The sequence below is a fragment of the Urocitellus parryii genome, unplaced genomic scaffold (assembly GCF_045843805.1).
Source record: "Urocitellus parryii isolate mUroPar1 unplaced genomic scaffold, mUroPar1.hap1 Scaffold_87, whole genome shotgun sequence".
NCBI classification, from domain to species: domain Eukaryota; kingdom Metazoa; phylum Chordata; class Mammalia; order Rodentia; family Sciuridae; genus Urocitellus; species Urocitellus parryii.
This window is the reverse complement of record NW_027554208.1, coordinates 1,324,790-1,338,453: the sequence shown is the minus strand read 5'-3', so window position 1 is coordinate 1,338,453 and position 13,664 is coordinate 1,324,790. Positions and strand designations below refer to the sequence as shown.

Genomic DNA, 13,664 nt, shown 5'->3' with positions numbered 1-13,664 from the left:
GGACTATCCAGGGAGATTGAAATTGAGAAAGGGCTTTTGGGTCTGGTGATCAGGGTGGTTATGGTTTTGCCAAAGTGGGTCCCATAAAGCACTGTAGTAGCAAAGCGGCTTGGCAAGGACAGGTGGCAGCTCATGGTGAGATGAGGTATTCAGTGGCACCTTTTCTTTATAAGAGTTTGGCAGTGGGAGAGGTAAGAAGGTAGCCAACAGGGTCTCTGACTTCTCTGGGGACTGCTGGAAGTGCCTGTAAAAATTGCTGGTGAGAAGTGCTATAGAAGATGCTGGGAATCATTTTATCTGCCCCCACTCCTCAAAAAAATTGGAGGCCAAAAAATTTTTTTGGTATTGTAAATAATTGTCAAAGTCAACATCTCTGATCATCATTTATCACCTCTCTGCTTATTCCTCATCCAACTCCAAAACAGCCTGGCAGGTGTCATTTGTGATGGAAGAGAAGAAAGTCCATCAGGGAAAGAATTACCTGGTGTCATTTAGACACTTAGCAAGTCACACATCCTCATCTGTGTTTTCATGAGAACTAACTGGATCTCTCATTTTCTTCATTCAAGTTGAGTGACATACTGAAATTTGGCTTGGATAAACTGCTGTCTTCTGAGGGGAGCATCCTGGAGGACGTAGACCTGGAGTCCATCCTGGGAGAGACAGAGAACAGCCAGTGGGCCTCTGATGCCCTGCCTGCAGCTGGAGGAGGGATCAGAGAGCGGGAGGAAGGAAGTGAGTTGGGGTTAGGTGAGCCAGTGACTCCATCACCTCAAGCTAGGGTGTGAGTGAGATGCGTCCCCACGGGTAGTCCTGTGTCCTGCTCTGGCACCTCTCTTTCCTACCCAGCCCTATAGTCATCTGTTGACATTCTTAAGGCTTCCTGGTCCAAGAACTGCCAGAGTAATCCTTGTTCCCTTGAAGCTGGACTTTGAATCCAAGTGATGATATTAATGTTTATGGTCCTGTCAGTCTCAAGGATTAAATTTGAACCTTTTCTCTCTTGACACAGACTTCTTCTCTGGAGTTTATTTGGTAAACCTGCTATCTTTATGATGGTGCTTTGCACAGTGATACCTCTTCTCAATAGTAGAATGTTTTTTAAATTGCAAATGATATTTATGGACATTTATTGTGTTCATCAACAGTGCTGACTATGTCATGTGCTTTAGGTCTTTTAAGACCCATGAGGTGGGGGGCTGGGGTGGTGGGTCAGCGGTAGAGCACTCACCTCACACGTGCAAGGGCCTGGGTTCAATCCTCAGCACCACATAAAAACAGAAGTAAAAATGAAGGCATTGTGTCCAACTTCAACTAAAAAAATACATATTAAAAAAAAAGACCCATGAGGTGTAGGAGATCATTTTGTCTTCCTTTTTCTTTTTTCCCAGATTTGGTGTCTGTCTGTCTCTCTCTCTCTCTCTCTCTCTCTCTCTCTTTATATATATATATATATATATATATATATATATATATATATATATTTATATTTTTTTTTTTTAGTTGTAGATAGACAGCATGCCCTTATTTTATTTTTTTAATGTGGTGGCTAAGGATCGAGCCCAGTGCCTCACACATGCTGAGCAAGCACTCTGCCACTGAACTACAGCCCTAGCCCCACTATTTATCTTTTTGTCCGTTTTCTGTTCTGAAATATTTGAATTTCAGACTTGAAAGGAGTTTTGTTTTGTTTTTTTCCTCATGATTATTTTTAAAATGACTGTTTTCCTGTATCAGCAATAGGGAGTCAATCTGGGCTGGTGTGAGAGGGTTTTACTGACCTTTTTTAGAATTTTTTATTCATATATGACAGCAGAATGCATTGTAATTCTTATTATACATATAGAGCACAATTTTTCATATCTCTGATTGTATACACAGTATATTCACACCCAGTTCCTGTATTCATACCTGTACTTTGGATAATAATTATCACATTCCACCATCTTTAATAACCTCATGCCTCCTCCCTTCCCCTCCAACCCCTCTGCCCTATCTAGAGCTTGTTGTTCCTCCCATCTCCCACTCTCTATCCCACTATGAATCAGCCTCCTTATATCAAAGAAAACATTCAGCATTTGGTTTTTTGGGATTGGCTAACTTAGCATTATCTTTTCTAATTCCATCCATTTACCTACAAATGCTATGATTTTATTTTCTTTTATTGCTGAATAATATTCCATTGTATGTGTGTGTGTACACACACACACACCACAGTTTTTAATCCATTCATCTATTGAAGGGCATCTAGGTTGGTCCCACAGTTTAGCTATTGTGAATTGTGCTGCTGTAAACATTGATGCAGCTGTGTCCTGTAGTATGCTGTTTTTAAGTCCTTTGGGTATAGATTGAGGAGAGGGACAGCTGGGTCAGATGGTGGTTCCACTCCCAATTTTCCAAGTAATCTCCATACTGCTTTCCATATTGGCTGCACCAATTTGCAGTCCTATCAGCAGTGTATGAGTGTGCCTTTTTCTCCCACATCCTCGCCAACACTTATTGTGGTTTGTATCCATAATAGCTGCCATTCTGATGAGTGAGATGAAATCTTAGAGTGGTTTTGATTTGCATTTCTCTAATTGCTAGTAATGATGAACATTTTTTCATGTATTTGTTGACTGATTGTATATTATTTTCTGAGAAGTGTCTGTTCAGGTCCTTGGCCTATTTATTGATTGGGTTATTTGTTTTTTTTTTTTTTTTGGTGTTTAGCTTTTGAGGTTCTTTATATACCTAGAGATTAGTGCTATATCTGATGTGTGAGGGGTAAAGATTTGCTCCCAAGATGTAGGCTTGCTATTCACCTCACAGATTTGCTTCTTTTGCAGAGAAGAAAGAAACTTTTTAGTTTGAGTCCATCCCATTTATTGATTCTTGATTTTAATTCTGGCACCAAAAGAGTCTTATTAAGGAAGTTGGAGCCTAATCCCACATGATGGAGATTAGGGTCTACTTTTTCTTCTATTAAACGCAGAGTCTCTGGTTTTATTCCCAGGTCCTTGATCCATTTTGAGTTGAGTTTTGTGCATGGTGAGAGATAGGGATTTAATTTCATTTTGTTGCATATGGATTTCCAGTTCTCCCAGCACCATTTGTTGAAGATGCTATCTTTTCTCTAGTGCATGTTTTTGGTACCTTTGTCTAACATAAGATAATTGTAGTTTTGTGGGTTAGTCTCTGTATCCTCTCTCTGTTCTGTACCATTGGTCTACCAGTCTGTTTTGGTGCCAATACCATGCTGTTTTTGTTACTGTTGCTCTGTAGTATAGTTTAAGGTCTGGTATAGTGATGCCACCTGCTTCACTCTTCCTGATAAGGATTGCTTTAGCTATTCTGGGTCTCTTATTTTTCCAGATGAATTTCATGATTGTTTTTCTATTTATATGAGGAATGTCATTGGGATTTTGATTGGAATTGCATTAAATCTGTATAGCGCTTTTAGAAGTGTGGTCATTTTGATAATATTAATTCTGCCTATCCAAGAGCAAGGTAAATCTTTCTATCTTCTAAGGTCTTTTTTTGATTTCTTTCTTTAAGGTTCTGTAATTTTCACTATATAGATCTTTCACCCTTACTGAGCTTCTTAATTCAAGAGTTCTTTCTAGCCTGGCACAGTGGTGCACACCTGTAATCCTGGTGACTCCAGAAGCTGAGGATCATGAGTTCAAAGCCAGCCTCAGCAAAAGCGAGGCACTCAGTGAGAACCTGTCTCTATTAAATACAAAATAGGGCTGAGGTGGCTCAGTGGTTCATGCCTCTGAGTTCAATTCCCAGTACTAAAAAATAAATATTTAAAAATCTCTCTCCTCTCTCCTCTCTCTCTCTCTCTCTCTCTCTCTCTCTCTCTCTCTCTCTTAAAAAAAAGACACAACTGATGTGACTATGTGTACAACCAGAGATATGAAAAATTGTGTGCCATATGTGTAATATGAATTATAATGCATTATCCTGTCATATATAACAAGTTAGGATTAAAAATAAATAAATTTTTTAAAAAGATAAAAAAAGTGGGAAAATCAGAAAGTAATATCGTTCCATGCTGTACATATCACTTCCCTTTCTCAAGTACAATCTGGCACAAAATGTGTTGAGAAGAGATTCCCCTCCAAAAAAACAAATCCACTGGGGCTGGGGATATAGCTTAGTTGGAAGAGTACTTGCCTCACACGCACAAGGCTCTGGGTTCAATCCCCAGCACCACCAGAAAAAAAAATCTGATATTATATCCAATGGCATGAACAAGATTTAAAAAGCCACATAACCATAATGAGAGCACAAAGCACACAAAAGGCTTTCTAGATTCCAATCTAGAAAAAAAAACAAACATATCCCAAGGGAGGAGAACAATGTTCTTGCAATTACTTTTCTCTAAGGAGTATCTTAGTATGGTGATGAATGACCTTTTTCCCCCCCAGCACTGAGGATTGAACTGAGGAGTGCTCTACCACTGAGCTACATCTGCAGTCATTTAATGTTTGTTTTGTTTTTGTTTTCCTTGAGACAGAGTCTCACCAAGTTGCCCAGGCTCTCCTGAAACTTACCATTCTCCTACTTGTCAACCTCCTGAGTAGCTAGGATTATAGGCATGCACTATTGTACTGGCTACAAATTATATGTTTTTAAATCAGGAAATTGTCATTTAGAGAATATTATTCCCATGAGTCCTTTCTATATAAATTATTATAGAGCAAGCTTCACACAACCAATTGAAGAGACATTATCGTTAATAGATTATCCTATATTGTAGTTAATTGTATGGAAAAGAAACAATGTAGCAAAAATGAAATCATAAAAACAAAGACATTTCACATAGTAATGTAGATTAAAATGTCATCCAACTATAAATTCCCTCAAAATGCATGGACCAAGATCCTACCCAAGATTGAGACTTGAGGAAGGACTGACTGTATCCTTTAAAGGCACAAACTCGTTTTTTCTTCTCTTTGGTACCCTGTGCCACACTGTAAAGAAGCCCAGGCTATCTTGCTAGAGGGAGAGTCCATTTGAAGAAAGCCCCTGACATTTGAAAGACCACATGGAAAGGGAGACTACATAAAGCCAACAGTCAGCACCTTAGTTCCAGACATACAAAGCCATCTCAGACCTTGTAGTCTAAATCAGGCGTTTGCTGTATGGGTGAGCCTAGGTGACACTGGAGCAGAACCTTGGTTAAAGTCTTGACTTACAAAATTATGAGAAATAAAATGGTTGTTTGTTTGGTAGTGGGGATTGAATTCAGAGGCTCTCGGCCACTGAGCCACATCCCGAGCCCTATTTTGTGTTTTATTTAGAGACAGGGTGTCACTGAGTTGCTTAGTGCCTCGCCATTACTGAGGCTGGCTTTGAACTCTCGATCCTCCTACCTCAGCCTCCTGAGCCACTGGAATTACAGGTGTGCACCACCACTCCTGGCAAATGGTTATTTTTTAAAGCCACTAAATTTTGGAATTTTAAAAAATATAGCAATAGATAACTAAAACACTGTTTATTGATGATTTGCAGGGCTTTTATTTAATGACCAGTTTTATTAAAGAATACCCCATTTATTTCTACTGTGATCAGCAAACAAACTGATATTCAATATTTAAAATTTTTTGAAACTGATTAGTTTGCCAAGAATATAACCTATCTTGCAAATTTTCATGAGGACTAGAAAAGAATATATATTCTGGAGTTGTTGGGCATTGTCAGTCAATGTCAATAAGGTTAAGGTGGTTGATAGTTTTGTTCAGACTCTTGTGTATCATTAGTGATTTTTTATACTGTTACTATCAGTTGTTAAAAGGCTGTTAAAAATTCAAAGTATGGATTTATCTCTTCAGTTTTGTCAGCTTTCATATATTTGGGGCATATAAATGTTTGGTTGTATGGTGTCATGTTTCTGTGTTCTTAAAAAACACATTATAGTATTATGAAATGTCTTTCTTATCTCTTATAAAACTCTTTATCTTGAATTTAAATTCATCTGATGTTAGTATAGCCTCTGCATTCTTCTTGGCTTACTATTAATGATGTATTTTTATTTAATGTAATTAAATAAAATTACATTAAATAAAAATTAAATTTTATTTAATTTATCCACTAGCTTTTAGCTGTATTGCTTTACATTATTGTTTTAGCAATGTTTCCAGGAATTATGAAATGCATTCTTTAATTTATCACAGTTTTCATAGTTTAAATTGTGATACTTTCTCACATTTCCCCAAGTCTTTTGTGCTTTGTCGTCATACATATTACAGCTGTATACCCTATGTTTTTTACCTTAGTCATGTTTCCAAGAAATTAAAAGAATAAATATGTATACATATTGCCTTTTATATTTACCTACATTTTACTATTTCTAGTACTTTTCATTTCTGTTTATGGTGCATTGTCTTTAAAAATATCTACCCCAAATTCTCCACATTCCTGTATCATGTTGCTTCTCTCATTATGAAGTAATATCTATTTTCCCACCCACTGAGTCTGGGCTGGTCTTTTGTCTTGTTTTAATGAACAAAATATATTTTTGGTGAAAGTGATTCCATGCCAATCCTAGACATAACACCCTGGGAAGGTGTATACATTCTACTATTATCCTCTAGAAATCTAATCAACAAATAAAAAATTTTAGAATGACTGAATGACTAAAAGCATTTGAAGAGATAAGCCTGACCCAACCAGTTGAGCTAGCAGACATGTAAACGAAGCTATTTTGTCAGTTCTACCTTTGGTTAAACAATTCCTGCTAAAGGAAACCACGTAAGCAGTAATAAATACCTAGAGCAAAGGACCCATCAGGTTATGTAAAGCCAAATCATAGAATAAGGAGAAATAACAAAGAATTTTTATATTAAACCATTAAGTTTATTACACAGTGAACTAAAGCACACAGTGCATCTGTTTCTACCTGATGGATCATCTCCTTTTATCCTGAAGAGGTTCTTTTAGCATTAATAGTAGAGATCTATTGGTATTGAATTTTCTTTTTATTTATTTGAAAAAGTCTATTCTGCTTTCAGTTTTGAAGAGTATTTATCCTGGATTAGCAGTTTTTGTCTTCTAGCACCTTAAACCTTTCCATTAACTTTAACCTCTCATTTCTGATAAGAAGTCAGCTATCATTTTAGTCATTTTTACCAATGTAAAACACACCACTTTTTTCTAATTGCCTTCAAGACCTTTTTCCTCCTAATTGATTATTTACAGTTGACTCTGATGCATCTAGGTGTGATTTGCTTTGTAACTAACCTTAGTATTCACTGAGTTTCCTAAATCTGTTAACATCTTTTTTGTTAATTTGGGATAATTTTAGCCATCGTTGTCTTAAATATTTTTTTCTGTACAATTTATGCGTCTATTCTTCTAGAAATCTAATTATATGTATGTTAGGTCACTTTGTACTGATAGTAACCAAGTCTCTATTTTTTTCTTTCTGATTTTTAGAACAGATAATTTTTATTGGTCTATCTCCAAGTTAACTTTTTGCTGTTTTTGCACTGTACAATCTGATGATAGATTTGTTTCATGAATTTTTCATTTCAAATACTATACTTTTTATTTCTTTTAAAAGAATTTTTTCATTTATATGTTGACACCCATATCTACTTATTCATTATGATTAAGCTTTTCTTTAACTCCTTGAAATTAGTTATTAAAACTATTTAAATTTTTTTTCGGCTAATCCTAACATCTGGGTCAGCTCATGGAACTTTTTTTATATGTGATATTTTCTCTTGTGGTTCTCATTTTTCTATCTTCTTTGCATTCTGGCAAAATTTAATGATATTCTACATGCCTATAATCCCAGCGACTCAGGAGGCTAAGGCGGGAGGATCAAAGCTAGCCTCTGCAACTAAGGGATGCACTTAGCAACTCAGTGAGACCCTGTATCTAAATAAAATGCAAAAAAGTGCTGAGGTTGTGGCTCAATGGTTAAGCACCCCTGGGTTCAATCCCTGGTACCAAAAAAAATTTTTTTAATTATATTCTGGTCATTTATAGATGATACATCATAGGAAGTCTGGATTATGTTGTCTTCCTATAAAGGATATTCTGTTTTATTTGTCATGCAGGCTAATTACTGGTGAATTGTTTTGATCATATTAGATTTGGTATTACTATTATTATTATTATTTGGTTCCAGAGATTGAACTCAGGGTACTCAATTACTGAGCCACATCCCCAGACCTATTTTGTATTTTATTGAGAGACAGGGTCTTGCTGAGCTGCTTTAGCACCTCGATTTACTAAGGCTGGCTTTGAGCTCGTGATCCTCTTGCTTCATGCACCTGAGTCACTGGGATTATAGGCATATTCCACCGCGCCTCACTAGGTTTGGTATTTTTCTTTATTTCCATATTTCATGGTGCATTATACTTGTACATAATGGTGGGATTTGTTGTTATGTTTGCATGCATATGTACAATACAGTGATAAAACTTGGCCAATATCGTTCTCGAGTATTTCTCTTTTACCTGCTTTCCTCTCTCCCCTGATCCCTTTCCTCTACTGATCTCCCTTTGATTGTCGTCAGATTCCTTTCACACACACACACCTTTCTTTTTCTTTTTCCTTTCTGGCTGCCACATACATTTTCAGCATGAATCAATTTTGGTTTCAAATTTAGGTCTACCTTTTTCCCTTTACTCTTTTGTGTGTGGTTCTTTTTGCTAAGGCTTATTTCTGAACTCTTAATTAAGTACCTGATATATTAGTGAAGCTGCTGCAACCTGACTCTGCTGGAAACCTAATTTCTTCCAACATTGCCATTTAGCATCATCTTCAGTCTCCTTTATAGCAGTCAAACTCTGCTAAGCCTTAAAGAGTCTCATCTGGTACATTCATATGAAAAATGAATTTCCTCCAGGCTTTTAGTATTCTCTCTCTAACACACACACACAATCACATTGCACCCACCATAAATAGCTCAGACATTCTTGTCCACAAAATTCCAACCACTATGATAATCTTGCACTTTGATAATTTTCTCCTTAACTCAGTATGACCTCCATCTTACTTGAGCTTCATCTCCCTAATTGTGTTTTGTGCACCAGGCCTACAGTCATGTCTGAAATTAATACCTGAAAATGTTTAGTTTTCCTAGTTTTATACACTTTTGTGTCAGGAAAACAAATCCAGTACAGTAGATCTATAACAGTTTCAAGTAAAAGTACTAAATTACTTATATCCTTGCCCATCAATAGTGGTAGAGGCACTTAGGTGAACTTACATAGAAACTGCAACATCTTACATACTCAACAACAATTTCATTGCCCATGGAACCCAAAATTAATTGAAAGAGTAAACCCCAAAATGGATATCTGAAAAATAAACTGGTCAAAATTAGTAAGGCAATCAGACTTAAATAATCATATATTTTACCAATAGCACTAGCTTAAAAGTATGGGTCTACAATAACTAGAAAAATACAAGTTAATGGCTAGAGTCATAAAAGTTTCTATTATGATAGGCAGTCTCTTATGATGCTTTAATATTATATGATAGTTGTGAAATGATTACAAACTAATAATGAACATAATCTATTTGCAGATTACAATTTTCTTCCCTGTATTATCTACAAAGTTTAGATACACCTCAAAATGCCCTGGAAAAGAAATTTCTTAAGTCTCATCAAAATGAACTGCCAGGTTTTTTTCCTACATTTGACATGACACAGTGCCAAGATTTCTAGTCCTGAATACACACTTTCTATAGGGGAGGGACATTTATCTTGGCAATTAATAGATCATTTATCTCATTTCATACAGCCAATTTTAGTCGTAAGAAAAGAAATGTTTATGTATTTATTCTGCTGACTTTAATCTATAATCTAATCAGGGATCAACAAACTTTTCCTGAAAAGAGACTGATAATAAATATATTAGACTTTGTAGGCAAGTCTTCATTACCACTCAAGTGCCAATGTAGCACAAAAACAGCCTAGACTGTGGGTAAATAATATAAGCTTCTGTATTCTAATAAAACTTTGTTTACAAACGCAAGTGTTATTGTTGGACACCGTGAAAGAAAGAAAGAAAGGAGGGAGGGAGGAAGGGAGGGAGAGAGAAGGTGTGGGGAAAGAATGAAAGAAAGAAAGAAAGAGAAAAAAGGAATAAAGAGAACAATTTAAAAAAAAACAGTGTCAGGCTGACAGGTATGATTTGCTCATCACTGTTCCAGAGTATTAATGTTTATGCTCACAATAGATGTTTGGCTAGGCTGCATACATACATACATACATATATACATGAAAGCAATTTTGTTCTTTTGTTTGCTTTCTTTTATTTTTTCCATTTTTTTGTTGATACATTATAGTCGTAAATCATGGCAGTATTTGTCGTAACATATTTCCACATGCACAATATAACACTATAGTTTGGCCAATATCATTCCCCAGTATTTTCCATTCACTCCTCCCTCTCCTGGTCCCTTTCCTACACTCTACTGATCTCCTTTTGATTTTCACTTTTCTTTCCCTTTTTCCTCTCTTGCTTCCACATCCGAGAGAAAACATATGCTCCCTTGATTTTATGAGTTTAGCTTATTTTGTGTAACAGAATGTTCTAAAGTTTCATCCGTTTTCCAGCAAATGACATAATTCACATTTATGGCTGAATAAAGCTCCATTGTGTGTATATGCCACATTTTCTTTATTTATTCATCCTTGATAAGCACCTAGTTTGGTTCCAAAGTTTGGCAACTGTGAATTGTGCTGCTATAAACATGGGTATGCATATACTACTCTAGTATTATGACTTTAATTCTTTAGGATAAACATTGAGTAGTTGTATACCTGGGTTATATGGTGGTTTCCTGCCTAGTCATTTGAGGAACCTCCATACTGATTTCAATAGTGGTTATATTCATTTACAATCCTATCAACAGAGAAAAAAGTGTCCCTTCTCCACATTCTCTCTAGCATTTATTATTGTTCATATTCTTTTTTTAAGTAGTTGGACACAATACCTTTATTTTTATTTATTTATTTTTAATGTGGTGCTGAGGATCGAACCCAGGGCCTTGCACGTGCTAGACAAGCAATCTGCTGTTGAGCCACAACCCCAGCCCCATATCATTCATATTTTTGATGGCTGCTATTCTGACTAGAGTGAGATGAAAGCTCACTGTAGTTTTGATTTGCATTTCCCTAATTGCTATTGATGTTGAACATTTTCATAGATTTGTTGTCCATTTTTATTTCTTCTTTTGAGAAGTATCTGTTTAATTCATTTGCCCAATTAAGCTAGGATATTTGAGGTTTTGGTGTTAAGTTTTTTAAAGTTTCTTATATAGTCTGGATATTAATCCTGTGTCAAAAGAGTAGTTAGCAGGGCTGGGGATGTGGCTCAAGCGGTAGCACGCTCGCCTTGCATGCATGCAGTCCAGGTTCGATCCTCAGTACCACATTACAAACAAAGATGTTGTGTCCACCGAAAACTAAAAAATAAATATTAAAAAATTCTCTCTCGCTTTCTTTAAAAAAAGAAAAAAAGAGTAGTTAGCAAATATATTTTCTCCCATTCCATAGGTTCTTTCTTCATGTTACCAATTGTTTCCTTTGTGTGCAGAAGCTTTTTAATTTGATGCCATTCTGTTTATTAACTTTTGTCATTATTTTCTGAGCTTTAGGAGTTCTAATAAGAAAGTCATTGCCTGTACCTATATGCTGGAGTCTCAAACCTATATTTTCTTCCAAGGATTTGCATAGTTTCTGGTCTAATTCCTGGGCTTTTGATCTCTTTCAAGTTTGTACAGGGTCTAGTCTTATTTGTCTACATATGGGTAATCAATTTTTCTGGCACCATTTGTTTAAAGCCTGTCTTTTCTCCCAATGTGTTTTTGGCATCTTTGTCAAGAATCAGATGACTGTTAACTGTGTTGGATCTTTTTCCGTGTCTTCTCTTCTTTCCCATTGGTCTATGTATCTGGTTTTATGACAGAGCCATGCAGTGGTTATTTCAATAGCTTTGTAGTATAATTTGAAGTCAGGTATTGTGATGATGCCTCCAGCTTGCTTTATTGACTTAGAATTGTTTTGGCTATTCTGAATATTTCATTCTTCCAAATGGATTTCAGGACTGTTTTTTCTACTTCTGGAAAAATGATATTTATTATTATTATTATTATTATTATTATTTTAAATTTATATGACAACAGAATGCATTACAATTCATATTACATATATAGAGCACAATTTTTCATATCTCTCGTTGTATACAAAGTATATTCACACCAATTTGTGGGTATTTTGATGGGAATTGCATCAAATCTGTATGTTGCTCATAAAACCAATTTCAAACATATACAATCATATTAGTAGTGATTTTAGTGTCCAAAAAGAGATCTACTAAACAGTAATTACTGGGCTGGTTTGGTGACTTGTAGTCCTAACTACTCAGAAGGCCAAGCCAGGAGGATTGCTTGAGTCCAGGAGTTGGAGATCAGGTTAGGCGACATAGCAAGACCCCCATCTTAAAAATAATAATAATTACTGATGTCAAAACACATCTCAATCATTATGATAGTCACTAACTCTTCATTGTTTTCCTTGAAACTCTAATATACAATTAGTGAATGTCAATTTAGGACTAATTGGGCTGTTTTATAGAGGAGAAAGCTGATTATAATAGTAAATGAAATCAGCTATCATGAACTGATTTGTGTTTATTTAATTACAATTATCATGCTGATGACTCTAATATGTAAAGTCTCCACCTATAGTTCCCTAGGTGCTAATTTTAAAAACGTGAGTTTTCACTAAAAATAAGAAAAGAAACCCCTCCATATGCATTTCAATAATTCAAATTGTATCATAATTTGACTATTAACACAATGCAACTAGTTCAGATTTAAATTCAAGATTACACAGTGCAAAAGAGGGAATAGTCTTGGAAAGGAAAGTAGAAAAATGTAAGATCCCTCTTAGAGGTCAGAAAAAATAAATTCAAAAATGTGATTTTTTTAAAGGTAGTGTTAACTTGAAGTGGAAAACAAAAAGCAAAAAAACCTTTGAAGCAAATTCAGTTGTGTTTACAAGGGCCTTTGAGTTTCTTTGATGTTTTAGTGATTCTGGTTTTTAAAATGTTGATTTGTGGAGGATGGGCACAGGGGATTGAATCTAGGTGCTTAACCACTGATCCACATCACCAGCCCTTTTTTACATTTTTTTTATTTTGAGATAGGAAATCCATAAATTACTTAAGGCCTTGCTAAATTGCTGATGGTGAGTTTGAACTCAAGATCCTCCTGCCTCAGCCTCCAGAGCCACTGGGATTACAGTGTGCATCATGAAGCCCAGCCTTAAATGTTGATTTTATAATCCTTTCTTTTTAGCTGATAAGAGAAATTACAAAATACAGAATACTTGCAAACTACAAAATATAGGATACTTACAACTAAAGGTGCTTTGTTAAATGATCAGAGTTTAACTAACATTTCAAGCAGTGACTCTCAAACTGGGAGAGTGATACTAGTCTTTTCAAGAGAAGTTTAGAAATGCCTGGGGGCATTTTGTTGTTGTTTCACCATGACTGAGGAAACTACTAACATTTTTTGGCCAGGCCCATAGATAGTATATAACCTTCAGCTAGTAGGAATAGTCCAAACCAAAGTACCAATAGAGTTCTATCAAGAAACCCTGGTGCAAAGAAGTAATCTAACAAGGAAAACACAGTTGCAGTTAA

General features: G+C 35.7%; 1 pseudogene; it reads left to right on the top strand.

Moving 5' to 3' along the window:
• Positions 1-379: 379 nt before the first annotated feature.
• LOC144253036 (transport and Golgi organization protein 1 homolog) overlaps positions 380-13,664 on the top strand; it is a 57,552-nt pseudogene continuing 44,267 nt past the window's right edge.